At 36.7% G+C, this 14,131-nt stretch overlaps 1 protein-coding gene across 6 annotated transcripts in view; it reads left to right on the forward strand.

Annotated features, from left to right (window-relative positions):
• The window catches only part of SLC9A9 (solute carrier family 9 member A9), a 763,188-nt gene that overhangs the window by 41,591 nt on the left and 707,466 nt on the right, over positions 1 to 14,131 (forward strand). Inside the window, exons 1-2 of one of the 6 annotated variants that reach the window (XM_042998714.1) lie at positions 7,326 to 7,355; positions 10,057 to 10,147. The exons of the other annotated variants lie outside the window; for them this stretch is intronic. The gene's annotated coding sequence lies outside the window, so the exon portion shown is untranslated. Of the gene's footprint in view, positions 1 to 7,325; positions 7,356 to 10,056; positions 10,148 to 14,131 lie in introns of those variants that run through there. 6 annotated transcript variants of the gene reach the window in all.

The following is a 14,131-nucleotide window of genomic DNA, read 5'->3' on the forward strand; positions in this document are numbered from 1 at the left end:
TACAGAATAGTTTCACTGCCCTAAAATCATCCTATTCCTGGCAACCATTGATCTTTTCACTCTCTACATAGCTTTGCCTTTTCCAGAATGTCATATAGCTGGAATCATACAGTGTATAACTTTTCAGGTAAGCTTGTTTCACTTAGTAATATCTATTTAAGTTTCCTTGAGATCAAGATATCTCAAATATAGCCATCCCCTTTTTTATAGTAGTCCAGCTGATAATTTTCACTTAAAGTCTTTTTTTTTCCATTTAAAATATTCTGATTCCACATTAGATCTAAAGTGAGGCTTCTAAAAGCTTTGGGAATCATTACTGAAGTTTCCCAAGAAGCTATTTTCTCCCCTTTTGACCACCAATATTTTATTTTCATCCTTAAATCAAAAGTTTGCTCTCCTATGAAGGGAATTTTCATTATAGTATTACTTCTTTTCAGACCCTATGGTTTATAGATAGACACACACACACAAGCTCATTTATTTATAAATATGTATATGCTTTTAAATTTTAAGATTTTAGTATCTTTAAAAATGACAGACCCTAGAAACCAGGTCTGTCAATGGCTGTTGCCTTTTTCGTTCATCTTCCAAAGAGCTCTCTTAAAGAATTGTTTGTATAATAATAAGATGAATTATAATAATAAACAATACCTTCATTATTCATTAAAGAAAAATTTACTAAAGAATGATAACTATTAATCAATGTTTTATCAATTACATTATAGACCCTATGTAATGACTATCTTGTATATTGTATTGGCATGCCATTAAATTTAATTCATATTGATTAGTGCAAAGATAAAGAAATAGAACTATAAAATGAAATATTTATAGTCTCTGTCAGAATTTTCAAGCTTGAGTATTTATTTCATGTCATTTATTGTATAAGTTACCAATCTAAGATCATGACATAATTTGGTGTCTGGGAAATTGCATAAGTTTAACAAAAAGATATACATATTCTTAAGTTGTTTTCCTACACTGACATGTAATTCTTGAATTCACATTACATTTTGAAAGAGGTGTATTCATCTGTGAAATAGTTCAATGAATACACTTGCACTTTACAAATTCACTATTTAAATATCAACGACAGATGCATTAAACATTGGACAACAGATTCAGTGGTCTTCAAAGTGAGACATGCACACACCTTAGTTGCTTTGCAAATTGAACCAGGGGATATGTGGCAAGAAAACATTAGAACACATATTTCTTGTTAACTTTTGAAAATCTCATCTATTTAAAATAGTTTTTTTTTATGAATTCCCATAATCTATAAGATATCAGTAATGGGAACACATATATGTGATTTATAAATAAATTTTTTTTAATGAGTATAGTGCCTTTTTTTCTAAGAGCATGGATCAAATTAAAAAGGTTGTAGACACTGACTCTAGATATAAAGCTCATTGTTCTCTGTTGTATGGCTCATACCTAATATAGTCCTTGACACAAAGTAGATATGCTCAATAAATATTTGTGAATGAATAATTAATCAGAATGGGTAGGGAAGGGCTCCATGCATTATTTAAATCTTGGAATGCCATGGAAATAGGCCCAATATATAAATAGGCCAAGTAACATTTTCCAGACCTGTTTTTATTTTTATTTTTTAGGACACTTAGACTTTTAGTGGTTGCTGTGATACTAGATGGTCCCAGAAAGCACAAAGCCCTCTGAAATGCATTCCAGAATTGTTGTTGTTTTTGTTGTTGTTGCTTTAGCTTTACTGAAGAACACAAAATTAAAAACAAACAAGTAAACCACATAAGTAGTTGATATACTAGAATTCCATTTGGACTTAACGATGAAGAGGCAATTAGGTAAGAATTTGCTATTGAATCTAAACATGTTGAAAGGGAGCAAAATGAGGTGCTGACAAGGATACTTACAAAGACACATCTTCTAATGTTCAAAATCTAAACCTTTAAGAACAAGTGTCATTAAAAAATCCTTGCAAGACTTTATACCTTTAAGTTTCTACAGGTTTCTTAGAGTCTTTAGAATTAAGTAAAAAAGGAGAAATAGATATTTAAAGAACAATTCTTTTTAAAAAGGGACGAGTGACATTATGGTTTCTTATACAGAAATTATAGCCCTATTATTTTGGAGAGAATGGTAGTATTTTCTCAGAAACCTGCAGTGTGGGCTTCAGCAAGAAATGAAAGAAATAAGATTTCTTATTGACAGTTAAACTTGAAGGTCAAAACAGAGAAGATAATTGCATAGGTATGCAAAGTCACTGGAAAGACAGTCTGAGCTGTCCCCAGATTGAATGAATCATTATGTCCAAAGAAAGACTGTTGTTAATAAGGTGAGGGCTACTCAGTCAAGCAGCACAGTTTTCCTAGCTGCTAAGACTTCAGAGTATTTGACCTCAGATGAGTTCCAGTGTAGTTATGGAACCAGAGGGTATTCCCAATGGACTTTTGAGAGTGTTTGTTTTGTTTTGTTTTGTTTTGTTTTGTTTTGTTTTGTTTTCAAATAAGACTTTCCTCATTCTGAGTTTCAGTGTAGTGTTTTTGCTTGCTCTGATTTCATCCCACCAAAGGGCCTTCTGAGCAAGGGGCCTTCTGATTTGGTTGCTCAGTTGTGTTCACCTACAAGAAGAAAAATATACTGATTATATGAATTTGGGTCCTTTGTAATTCCCGAGGTAGTGGTTTCTTACAGTGAACTAATTAGGTGGTTTCTGATGATGTTTGGAGTTCAAGCTGAGGAGGTGACCATGGTAAAGATGTAGGCACTCCAATCTATGAGACAGAGTTTTTGTTATGCATGAACTGATGTCTTCTTTCAGTTTGGATTCATTTTAGAAACCATGAAAATTGCTCAGGTCTTATGTTTCCTGAATGAGGACAAAAGCAAAGTATTTGGCATTTAAAAATGTTAAAAGTTTGGTCTGAATCCAGAATTTAGCAGTCCCGGGTCCTGGGCTCCACTCAGCCTCTGTTTAAAGAATTTAGCTTGGCTACCTCTTCTTTGTGCTCTCTCGTTTACCCCAAAAGGGCTTTGTACACAAAGCACAAAGTATTTTCGTGTCTATATGAAAGAGCAAAGAAACTTGGACTTTGCTGTGTTTTTTATAGGGGTGGCACAGTCATTTCACATTGTGCATTGTACAGCAAGGCTCCCGTAGATCTAGCAGCAGCTCTCCTCAATGTTTTCATCCTTGGAGTAGCTGTTTAAAAATCAACCTGTCTCCCCACCCCTTTTTCTTTGCAGGTGGTGCTCTTTCTTACACACACACACCCCAAATTTCACAGTCCTCAGCCCAAACCCTACCCCTATCAAAGTCCTGCCTACCATCAGGCCTGTTCTCCCCTGAGAAGAGCAGTCTTATCTCTGAATGCCCTCCTCCTGTTGAATTGTCCCCGAGATTCTTAAGAAAAAAAAATCCATTACATCAGTCTAGCAATGAGAACAAAAACTTCCTTGGAAAGACTGAAATAATTTGTCATTTTAGTTTTAAAAATAAACAAGTATCAGTTGGATGATTTCTTATTTAACATAGTCACAAATTCTTTAAAAAATGTGAAAATTAAAGCAAAAGAAAATAATTATTTAAACCTTTGAATTTGGTAATAAATGATCCAATTACAGGTAAAACCAGAAAGGCCTTGAAAAGAATTCCAAGGGATGTTTTAAAATATCAGGCAATGAAAGAATACATAAAGAATTATATTTATTTTTTAGACTACAAAGTCAATTGCTGGAAAAGCATTCCTCTTCATCACAGACCATTATCCAGGTTATTGCATTATTATTTTTTTAATCATTAATTTGGTGGTCTTTCATTTTTCTATTATTACAACAGTACTATGAGGTCATTATACACATTTTCTCCCCCAGCTTTAATGAGATGTAATTGACATACAACATCATGTATGTTAAAGTGTACACTATGTTGATTTTATGCACTCATGTATTGCAAAATGATCATCCCAGAACATTAGCTAACACTGCCATCACTTCACATAATTACAGTTTCTTTTCTGTGGTGATAGCATTTAAGATTTACTGTCTTAGCAACTTTGAAAGGTTATTATGTTTTGTTTTTATTTTATTCTAAGGAAAACCACTTGACTAGTCTTCACCCACTGTCAAGTGATCTGACACTAGGCAAGTCATTATGTTTCTTTGAACTTCAGTTTCTTCATCTGTAACATAGGATTAATATTTGCCCTGTTACAAATACTAAATGATATAGTTAGTGTATGGATAATAAGGAAAATTTTAACAATTGGCCCCACAGTCCTTCTAGGGAAGAAGTTAAGGGACAGTTGCCTATGTGCTAGGTTATAAGGTGAGAGTTTGCAGTTTTTTTCCCCCTCAAAATTATCCCTCCAAAAAAGAGAGCAACCTTAAATTCAAGTCTCATACATCATTCTTTCAATAGTTGGGCAACAAATAACTATTTAGGGAGTATATGTCTGAAACAGCTTCAATCAGTGTTAATTTCAGTTATTTATAAAGGTCACCTGAGATTCTTGGTTATTAAAAAAAAAAAAAAAAAAAAGAAGGCAAAGAAATTTAACCCCGCTACTATAATCATTATTCCCTAGGGTGACCTCTGAATTGTAAGTGTTGAATGTCATTGTAAATAAGGCTTAAGTGTCACTTTAAAAAGCAATAAATTAAATGGTTACATTATGGAGAACATAAATAACAAGTTGATTCTTACGACTTGGGATAAAATTTCAGTTTAAGCAGTCTGGCAGGATTAAAAATGCTGTACTTCCAACTAGTTAGAAAGAAACGAACATGATGTGTTTGGAGGAACTGTGTCAGATGACTTAACAATGGCTCTATTGATGGCAAAGACACTCATGTCAGTTGTGAAGAATTTTCATGAACTGTGAGAATGAGGATAAAAACCCAGTATTTTATAAAGCGGTATAGGTTCATGTGTGTTTTTAAATATGATTGTGTGATTCAATTGATAAACTCAATACCGTAAAAAGACATTTGACTATTTCTCCTATATCAATCATTTAATGTTGGCCAGAAACTTTTTAAAGGGGATCTTCTCTTTTGGAAAATGCATTCTTGGATCTCTTATATTCAGGCACAGATGGTATCCTGATGGGTATTTTGTTGGAGAATTTGTGGCTTTAGACGAAAAGAGGAGTTGGTTTGCTCCTAAGTGTAGGGGGCAAGAAGTGAGGGAGGCAGGGAGGCTATAGTCACCCATAAGTATAGGGAGATGGGCAGGTGTACATTCCCAGTGTTGAAGAAACTGAACCACAGGAAAAGAATAGAGATGAATCTGTTCATCTGAGATTACCTATGTGCTGCAATATAAACCCCTTCCAAGTCTCTCATGACGCCCCAGATCTTCAGAAATTCTGCACACTTTCACAAGCTTTGTGAGAGTAGAATTTTTGTGGAACTCAAGAAAGGGGATATCTTGCATCTGAGTTAACACTGGAATTGGGCAGAAATAGCCTGGAAGCCAAAGTGACCTTAAGAGTATGGAATATTCTCTGTTCCTGTGGGAAATTTGTACCTGTGGGAAATTTGAGGAAAGCTCAGAGCTTTCACCAAGCAGAGGTCAGGTCAGTCTCCCCCAGACCAAGCAGGAAGGGGGCACCAATGACATGCGTGAATTGGGAGCACTAACGCACTTAACAAAGTTAAGATATTATTATTACTTTGTGTCCAATAACTTGTATCAAAAAGTTAACTACTTCTGATACAAACCCAATGGAGTATTTTAAGTGTCCAATTCTATGACTTTAAGAAAATGTATTGTTTGAGGCCTTTGTGTATTTTTAGAACTCAGGTTTATTTTCTCTTACCTCATTTGAGCCCTATTTTCAGAGAAAGAGTATTTGAAAATTTGAAAATAAGTACTTTGTGAAATAAGAAGAGTGTCTCATTTTTCTGAAATCAAACCTGTCACTAAGTGGGTTTAGATCTTCTTCCTTAGTTTTTACATGAAATTTAAGTGCTTTTGCTAGAGCTTCACACTTTCTCAATTTTTCTGTGTACCAATTTTATAATTTACTTTTATTTTACAAAAAGATCAGAAGTTTGACTTCATTATTTATGTTACCAGCGAGCTTTTCTCAGGAACATAAATACTACGAGTAGAGAACATCTAGGTCATAGAACCCAAGTTGTGGAAGGCTCCGATAAAACCTTTAGGAGTATTACTTTTCAAAATTAATGGAAAAAGCTTTATCTTCAAGAATCAGAAGTTATTCTTAAAAAATCAACAAGATGGAATTAAAACAGGTTCTAATTTTTTTCTAAGATCTTTATATATCTCTAGTTTCCATAATAAAAACAGCTTTTATCAGTTTTGGTCAATGAAAGTGGCATTTGATAAGCTTTGGTAAGAAAAGTAGTTATATGAAGTTGCTTCTGTTATTAAGTATTGATAAGTTAGTCTTATTTGAGCCATTTTATTTCTTAAATAATTTTAAGCATGTATCTGTTTTGAAAGCATGCATCTAGCTTATGCAGGACTGAATAATTAGGGGGAAAATTAGCTGGACATGCTTTGTAGTTTACTGTCATATACAGTAAGGATTTATTTCTGAAAATATTTAAGATTTGAAGAATGGGGAGAGGCAAAATGCCACTTTTTTAGTCTCAAAGGGCTTTTACTGTGATCTTTATGTTTCTTGTTATCTTGAATCTATTTCTGTAAAACTTGTAGTAGCTATTTTCCAAAAGAATTTGAGGCACAACTACTGATATATAATTACAGCCATATTATTATGTCTCTTGGTATAATCCACTATAATCAAAGTTGTTTACTCCCTGATTATATATCCAATTGTTCTACCAACCATGAAACAGTTGCTATGAATGTTCTTGAGAACCATTTTTTTCCTCCTTCTCAGTCCTTCATGAAATCTGCTTCTGTGTTTATTGTAAAATCTTGAAGAACTTGTCTCTTAGACACTAGTTATCTCCTACACAAAATTTCATGTAAGAAATTTATTTTGAAATTTAGTTTCAAGGCCCCAGCTTTCGATTCTGACAGAGAAGAATGAAAATTGAGGGAGAAGCGATCAGAGAGACGTAACTCAAAAAATAATTCTAAGAAAAAAAATTATCCCTGGCTGACCTTGTTAATATATTTTTGTTCTTCATGCTGGAAAGCATTTTTGTTCATCCATGAGGACTCCATGTTGTCTTGGGGGTTGGAGTAGCATGTGTAATCCCAGGTTTACATGCTTCACACTCACTGTGCCTGTGACCAATGTTGATAGATAATCCAGATTTTCTTTCCTAACGTGACCTCACAACCCTTGTCAATACACAGGATTGGCAGCCACTGCCAAAAAATCAATTGGCTTGCAAGATGAAACCCATTTGTCGTCTTCAGGTTAGAAAGTGTAAGTAACAACTCCCCCGTTAAATACTTTTATTGTTTGTGTGAAGACATTGAAACCTTCTTATCAAATTTGCAGATGACATCATGGTGTGAAGATTGATTGTTATAGAGCAGCTTAGTTTTGTGCAGAGAACAGCGGTCTCGGTATGAGTTCCGATTTTGACCCCCTCCCTTACATTTGACACTGCACGAATCACCTTCCTTCTTCTAGCCTGTTTTCCCTTTTGTAAAATGAGGTCTGCAGTTAGAAACTTTTAAAATAATGATTGTGACAACCTTTGTAGATTGTCTAATCATATACACATGGAAATCAAAGTTTCCTTTATATTTTCCCTGGAAAACTGAGGCATATGTTTTACTGTTTTGTTTTAGTCTTCTCAGGCTTCCATAGCAAAATACAACAGACCACATGGTTTAAACAGCAGAAAATTATTTTCTTAAAAGTTCTGGAAGCTGGAAAGTCCAACATCAGTGTCTGGCAAGGTTTTGTTTCTAGTAATGGCTTTCTCTCTGGCTCATAGACAGCTCTCTTCTCACTGTACCTTCACAGGGGAGAGAGTGAAAGCTCTGGTATGTTTCTTACAAGTACACTAATCCTATTGGATTAGTACCCTACCCTAATGACCTAATTTAACCTTAATTATTTCTATAAAAGCCCTATTCCCAAATATAATCACATTAGGGGATAGGGCTTTAATATATCAATTTTGTGGGGACACAAACATTCAGTTGATTACATCTGTATATCTTGAACTCTTGACCCAAGAAGGGCTGACAGTCACATCAGCAAATCTGAACCTAGACACAGGGAAGCCATATCTATTTTTACTATGCCAGGGAAATCCAGGAGGGCCAACTTGATAAGTGTAGTTCTTATAATACTATTCTGAGCCAAGTAATACCAAGAAACTGGAGTTCTGTTAAGGGCTCAAAAGAAAGAAGTCAGATCCACCTTTGGATTTTGGCTGAGAATACCTGGGGATCAGGCACTACTTGCTCACCTTTTCACAAGGTCCTTCTAAGGAATCACACAGTGAAAGGCTACAGGCCTAGAGAGACCCATGCCAAGGATAATGAAGCCCTAGGATATAGCAGACATCATGAGATTCTATGCAAGGGGTAGGTATGCTGTTATCTGCTCATTATCTAGACAGAACTGAAGTTAAACAGACCACTCACCCCTAACAGGCAAGAGAAGCAGATTAGTCCATTAGATCCAAAGAGCTGGAAATTTTCCCTTCCTTCCTCTTCCCTACGCCTCCCTTTCCTTGTTTCCTTCTTCCTCATCTCCCCCTACTTCTTATTTTTCTTCTAGAATACTTTAGGTGAATATTTGGCTAAAAGTAGGGAAGTCTCCCTTATATCTGTCAGGCCCCAAATAAATTAATAAACTCTTTTATACATCACTGAATAAAAGGTTCAAAATGCCAAGAGTTGAACATTAGTCAAGTTTTTAAATAAAGTTACTTCATTGTCTACTCAAGAAAAGGTGAAGTAAAGATGGATCTGCAGAGTCCTATTCTGGCTGACTCTGACCATAGTAGGACCAAACAGGAGCATTAGAGCTTTCATCTTGCCAGTGGGGGGACAGTGAGAGGTAAAGTGGAGTACAGTTTCAGGTTCAGTATTTAGCAAGCCTTGGGGCCCTGTATATTAAAAACTCAGGAGTTCCATGCTGATAAGTACCTGCCCCAAGAGATTGATGAAGGCCAGTACTGTTTCTGCCTCAGTTTTCTGTTCAGCATTCCAGTTCTCTAGGGAACTATAAAGCCTAGTACAGCCCTTAAGTCTGGGAAGAAACAGCTCTTGCCCAAGCCTTGGGTTTTGGGCAGCTTGCATATCACAGATATCAAATTACAAAGACTTGAGAATATTTTTGGGGGAAGTTTGGTAACTGATAGAAAAAAATGAGATTTGTAAGAGAGGGATTTATGAGCTGAACTGGGTATCCATCAAGGCCAGAAGATGCAGGGCTGAGAACCCTCACCTGTGATAGTGGTAGGAGAGTGGGGAAGAGTAGGTGGAGAAAATCACAGACTCTGCCCCGGGAAACCAGAAAGAGGGAGTAGTTGTTTTATTTGAAGCTGGCTCCTATTCATTTAAAGTGACATCTAAGCAAACTGGATTCCATAGATAATTGTGCTCCCTTTCTCTCCTTTGGGAGGAAATTCTGAGAAGGAAAAATTCATCATGAGGAGGAGAATTGGCCCCCTTCAGCATTTTGGGGAGCTTGTCTGGGTCACCAGGCATGGGCCCAGTTTCTGCTCTGCCCTCCCTTACCCCAGCAGATCCATGTTGGACCAGAAGAGGGGCCTAATAACTTAGTCATCAAGGCTTCAGTGCAATATATGGAAAATTGGTGGGAGAGAGGGTGACTTGGGGACCCTTACTAAACTTTTTCCAATTCCCCGTGCTGGGTTACATGACAGGGCCTGGATCCTGCATCTGAGATCCTGGTCATCGTCCTGAGGTCTGATTTAATAAACTGATTACCTGAAGGAAAAATGCTATCGCTAGCTCTTCTGGGCTTGAGTTATTACTGCCCTTCCTCCCTAGAACTCCCAACATCACCACATTTACCACCACAACCCCCACATTGGGCCATCTTGGGTAATTTGGTTACCTTGAGCTAAACCCTAGTTTGCCTTGGCACATTGAATATTAAGTAAAATTAATTCTCCCTTAACCCCATTTTCTCCCAGACCTGATTCTCTGGTGAAAAATGATGATTTCAGGAAGATTGCAAATCAGATGGTAATTCTGGGTTGGCTGCTATAGGACTGTCATTACAAGGTAACATACACTGGGTGGCTTAAACAATAGAAATTAATTTTCTTATAATTCTGGAGGCTAGAAGTCCAAGATTGAGGAGTTGGCTAGGTCAGTTTCTCCTCAGGCCTCTCTGCTTGGCTTGTAGATGATTGCTTTCTCAGTGTCCTCACATGGTCTTTCCACAATGTCTCTCTCTTCTTATAAGGACCACAATCATATTGAATTAGGGTCCATACTAATGACTTCATTTTAACCTAATTATTTCTTAAATACCATATCTCCAAATACAATTACATTCTCAGGTACTGAAGGGTAGGACTTCAACATATGAATTTTGTAAGGGACACAATTCAGCCCATACATGTCACTTATACACTGTGTGACCTTGGGAAAGTTATTTAACCCTTCTGAGCCTCAATTTCTACATTGTAAAGTGGGGAGAGGAATATCCACCCTATGAGGTTTTTATGAGAATTATATATATACTATATGTAAACAATCAAAATGATCTTTGGCACAGAGTAGACCCAGAGACCCTGGGATGCCAACTTGCCTATTATGGGGTAGATGAATGTGTGATCAATAGCTTGTCTTATACAAATTGCTTATACTACAGTCTCTGTGTGCGTATGTGAATGTGGGTAGAAAACACATAATTTCCAGATAACTACTCATGCTTTTTAGTGTCTGATAAGAGTATGTATAATTTAGTTTGAGGAAATAGCCCTGTACAATTTCAAATTTCAGAACTGAAAGTTATAATCAAATTCAAGTGTTAAAAAATGGAGACCTGTTTTTATTTCACTGTAGTTTTTTTTTTTTTTTAATCTCTCAACACTTTAACTTTGGAATGAAGCAGTTCAAATTATATTCTCTAATAGTCTTTGGTGTGCATTTTACAAGTGGGAGAAACAGAGCAAAACAGAAGAAAGGAATGTACCATTGGTATAATGGAGTTCATTTTTCTTCTTTCTTTTTCAATATATTGTTTTTGAAGTGGTTTCCCACAGGAATAGAATTTCCTTCATGAAAGTTGAAATGAAACTGAAGAGCTCTTCACACAGAGAACACCGTGTGATTCCAAATGTGCTTCCTATCCCTTTCCATGTTGAGACTGGATTTTCTGTGACATCATTCTGAGGAATGTGTGCACCATGGCTGGGGTTATCGTATAGGGCAAGGTCCATCTCAGGGAACAACACCAACAAAGAGAAAATAAGCTAAAGAGAATTTGCTTTTCCTTAGTGTCCCTTGCCATGTACATCTGGTAATTTCCAGAGGCTCTGGTCAAGGGCTCATCTGGGGACAGGGCTGAGCTGAGCCCATTGTAATTTAGGTCATCAGAGAGCTTCAGGAGGAGTGCTCAGGCCTATAGTTACTCCTGTAGTTTGATTCAGGGGGCAAGGTGCTTTGGCCTGAAAAAGGGCATTCTACTCCATGGGCATGAGCACATCAAGGAGGAAAGGAAGAGAGGCCTTGCATTGATAGTTTGATGTCTTTTTCTGAACACTCTGGGGGCATTTTCAGGACTTTGCACTCATTTTTGGTACTCTTTTCCCATCCTGTCTAATGAGATAGTTATTTTGCCCTGGCAGCTAGTTTAAGTGCAGATAACTTTCCCTTATGCCTTCCATCTACTTCTCCCATCTCCCTGAAAGCCCCAGACCCAGGCCTCATCTCTGGGCAGTGGTTATGTCTTCTCACTGGTTTCTCCAGCCTTTCTCAAACCCATGTTCCACACTGGAACCAAAGTGTCCTACTGATAAAGCTCCAAATCGTTTTTAGATCCCATAGCAATGCCAGATAAAATACATGATACCCAGTAAATTTAATTTAGATAAACAATATTTTTTAGTATAACTATGCCCGATTCATACTTATTTTAAAAAGTTATTTGTTGTTTATCTGAAATTAAAGGTTAACTGGGCATCGTGATTTTTATCTGCTGAATATGGCAAATCAGGGCCTTACATACTCTAGCCCAACCTTGCTTTTACCTTTTTGCATATCACAAGTTCTCTCTGTTGCTTAACTGCTTGCAATTATCCCAAACAGGCTGTTCAGTCTGAATTCCCCAGAACAGACCCTATGACAAGGCCTGTGTGCAAAACACTTTATTTGGGAAGCTCAGAACATACTGGTGGGGAGTGGGGCAGTGACACAGGAAAAGGAACCCAGTGCCCACAGTTGGACTGGCGCCAAATCCCTGGGGAAATTCTGGGAAACACTGTGAAACATATTTAGAATTATCCCATCCAAGGGGAGAATAAATGGGGGAATTTATGTATCAGCTACACCACTCTGTCATTGGTTGAGGACAACCCTTGGGGATGTTATATTCCTTCCAGGTTTTTTACCAGCATTTCCCAAAAAAGGGAAGAATGCCCTTCTGCTTCCTGGGGGAAATCTCAGGTTTAGATGCAGATACAGGCAAGGTGAATGTGCTCTGGAGAACAGGACATTTTCAAGCCCAATGTACATGGGCAGGGTAGCCACCTGCTACACAGATAATACTTTTTCCCTTCTAGGTCTTTTTCTTAGCTACTGTCTCAGACTCCTCCCATCTCTCTACTGCCCTTTGTTCTACTCATTCTGTAGTATTCAATTTAGATGTCACTTCTGAATGAATGCCTTCCTCCTCCACCCCCACCCACTCATACATCCAAAATTCAAGCGCTCCCCACATCCTTGTGATAACTTCTATTACAACTCTGACTAATTTTCTATTACAATGTTAAATAAAGCTTTTCAGGCAATTTAGTTATGAGCATGTGTCGAGGTTTATTAGAACTTTGCTGCAAGGTAAAGACCTGAAAGAGTGTATATTAGCCAACTGAAAGATGCTTTCTTGTAAGAAATTTTGTAGTTAGAAGAATGATTACATAATTATTGTTGAATCAGATATAAAAAAGAAGAAAGAATGTTTGGTTAAAGATCACCAGATTCTAGGGGTAACTGAGTGGTTCAGTCGGTTAAGTGTCCAACTCTTAGGTCTTGGCTCAGGTCATGATCTCATGGTTCATGGGATTAAGCCCCATGTCAGGCTCCATGCCAAGTGTGGAGCTTACTTGGGATTCTTTCTCTGCCTCTCTCTCTGCCCCTCCCCCACATCCAACCCCTACCCCCTGCTCGTGCATGCAATCTCTCAAAATAATTAAATAGGCTTAGAAAATTTTTTAAAAAAAGATCATCAGATTCTTGATTGGCAGTCATCAGGGTAACCAGTCACTTGATTCCCCAAAGCAAATTTTCATCTATTAAAATCTGTAGGGAAATTGTTTAAAAATTAATTAGGAGTAATGCTTTCTCCCAGAAGAACATAATAAATTATATCACTCAAAACATGTTTGGTTTTTTTTTCTCAGACTGGGATTGGGATAGCTTTTTCTTTTCTAAAAATGTGATTACATGTTTCCTTCTCTTTTGCCTCCCCCTAACTCCTTGAGGTTGATAACTATAACTAGTTATTATTATACATGCCCTGTAACTAGTACAGTTGCAGAGCCCTCAGTACACTTTAATGGGGACTAAGTAAAAGTCAATCAATTTCTTATATACCAGCATTTAATAAGTAAATTTAAAATTAAACACATATTACCATTTACATTAATACCCCCCACATTTAAATATGTAGGTGTAAATTTAACAAAATATGCACAAGATCTATGTAAAGAGAACTACAAATCTCTGATGAAAGATATTAAATACATGCATGCATGCATACATACATACATACACATTCCATGTTCATGGATAGAAAGTCTCAATATTGTCAAGATATTAGTTCTTCCCACTTTGTAGAGAATCAATGCAATCCCAATCAAAATCTTGGCAACCTATCTTGTGGATATCAACAAATTGATTCTAAAGTTTACATGGAGACGCGAAGGACCCAGAATAGTTAACTCAATATTGAGGGACAAGAAAAAATTCAGAGAACTATACTACCCAGCTTCAAAACTTACTATAAAGCTACAGTATTCAAAAAACTGTGGTATTGCTGAA

This window comes from Panthera tigris, chromosome C2 (genome assembly GCF_018350195.1).
Source record: "Panthera tigris isolate Pti1 chromosome C2, P.tigris_Pti1_mat1.1, whole genome shotgun sequence".
NCBI classification, from domain to species: domain Eukaryota; kingdom Metazoa; phylum Chordata; class Mammalia; order Carnivora; family Felidae; genus Panthera; species Panthera tigris.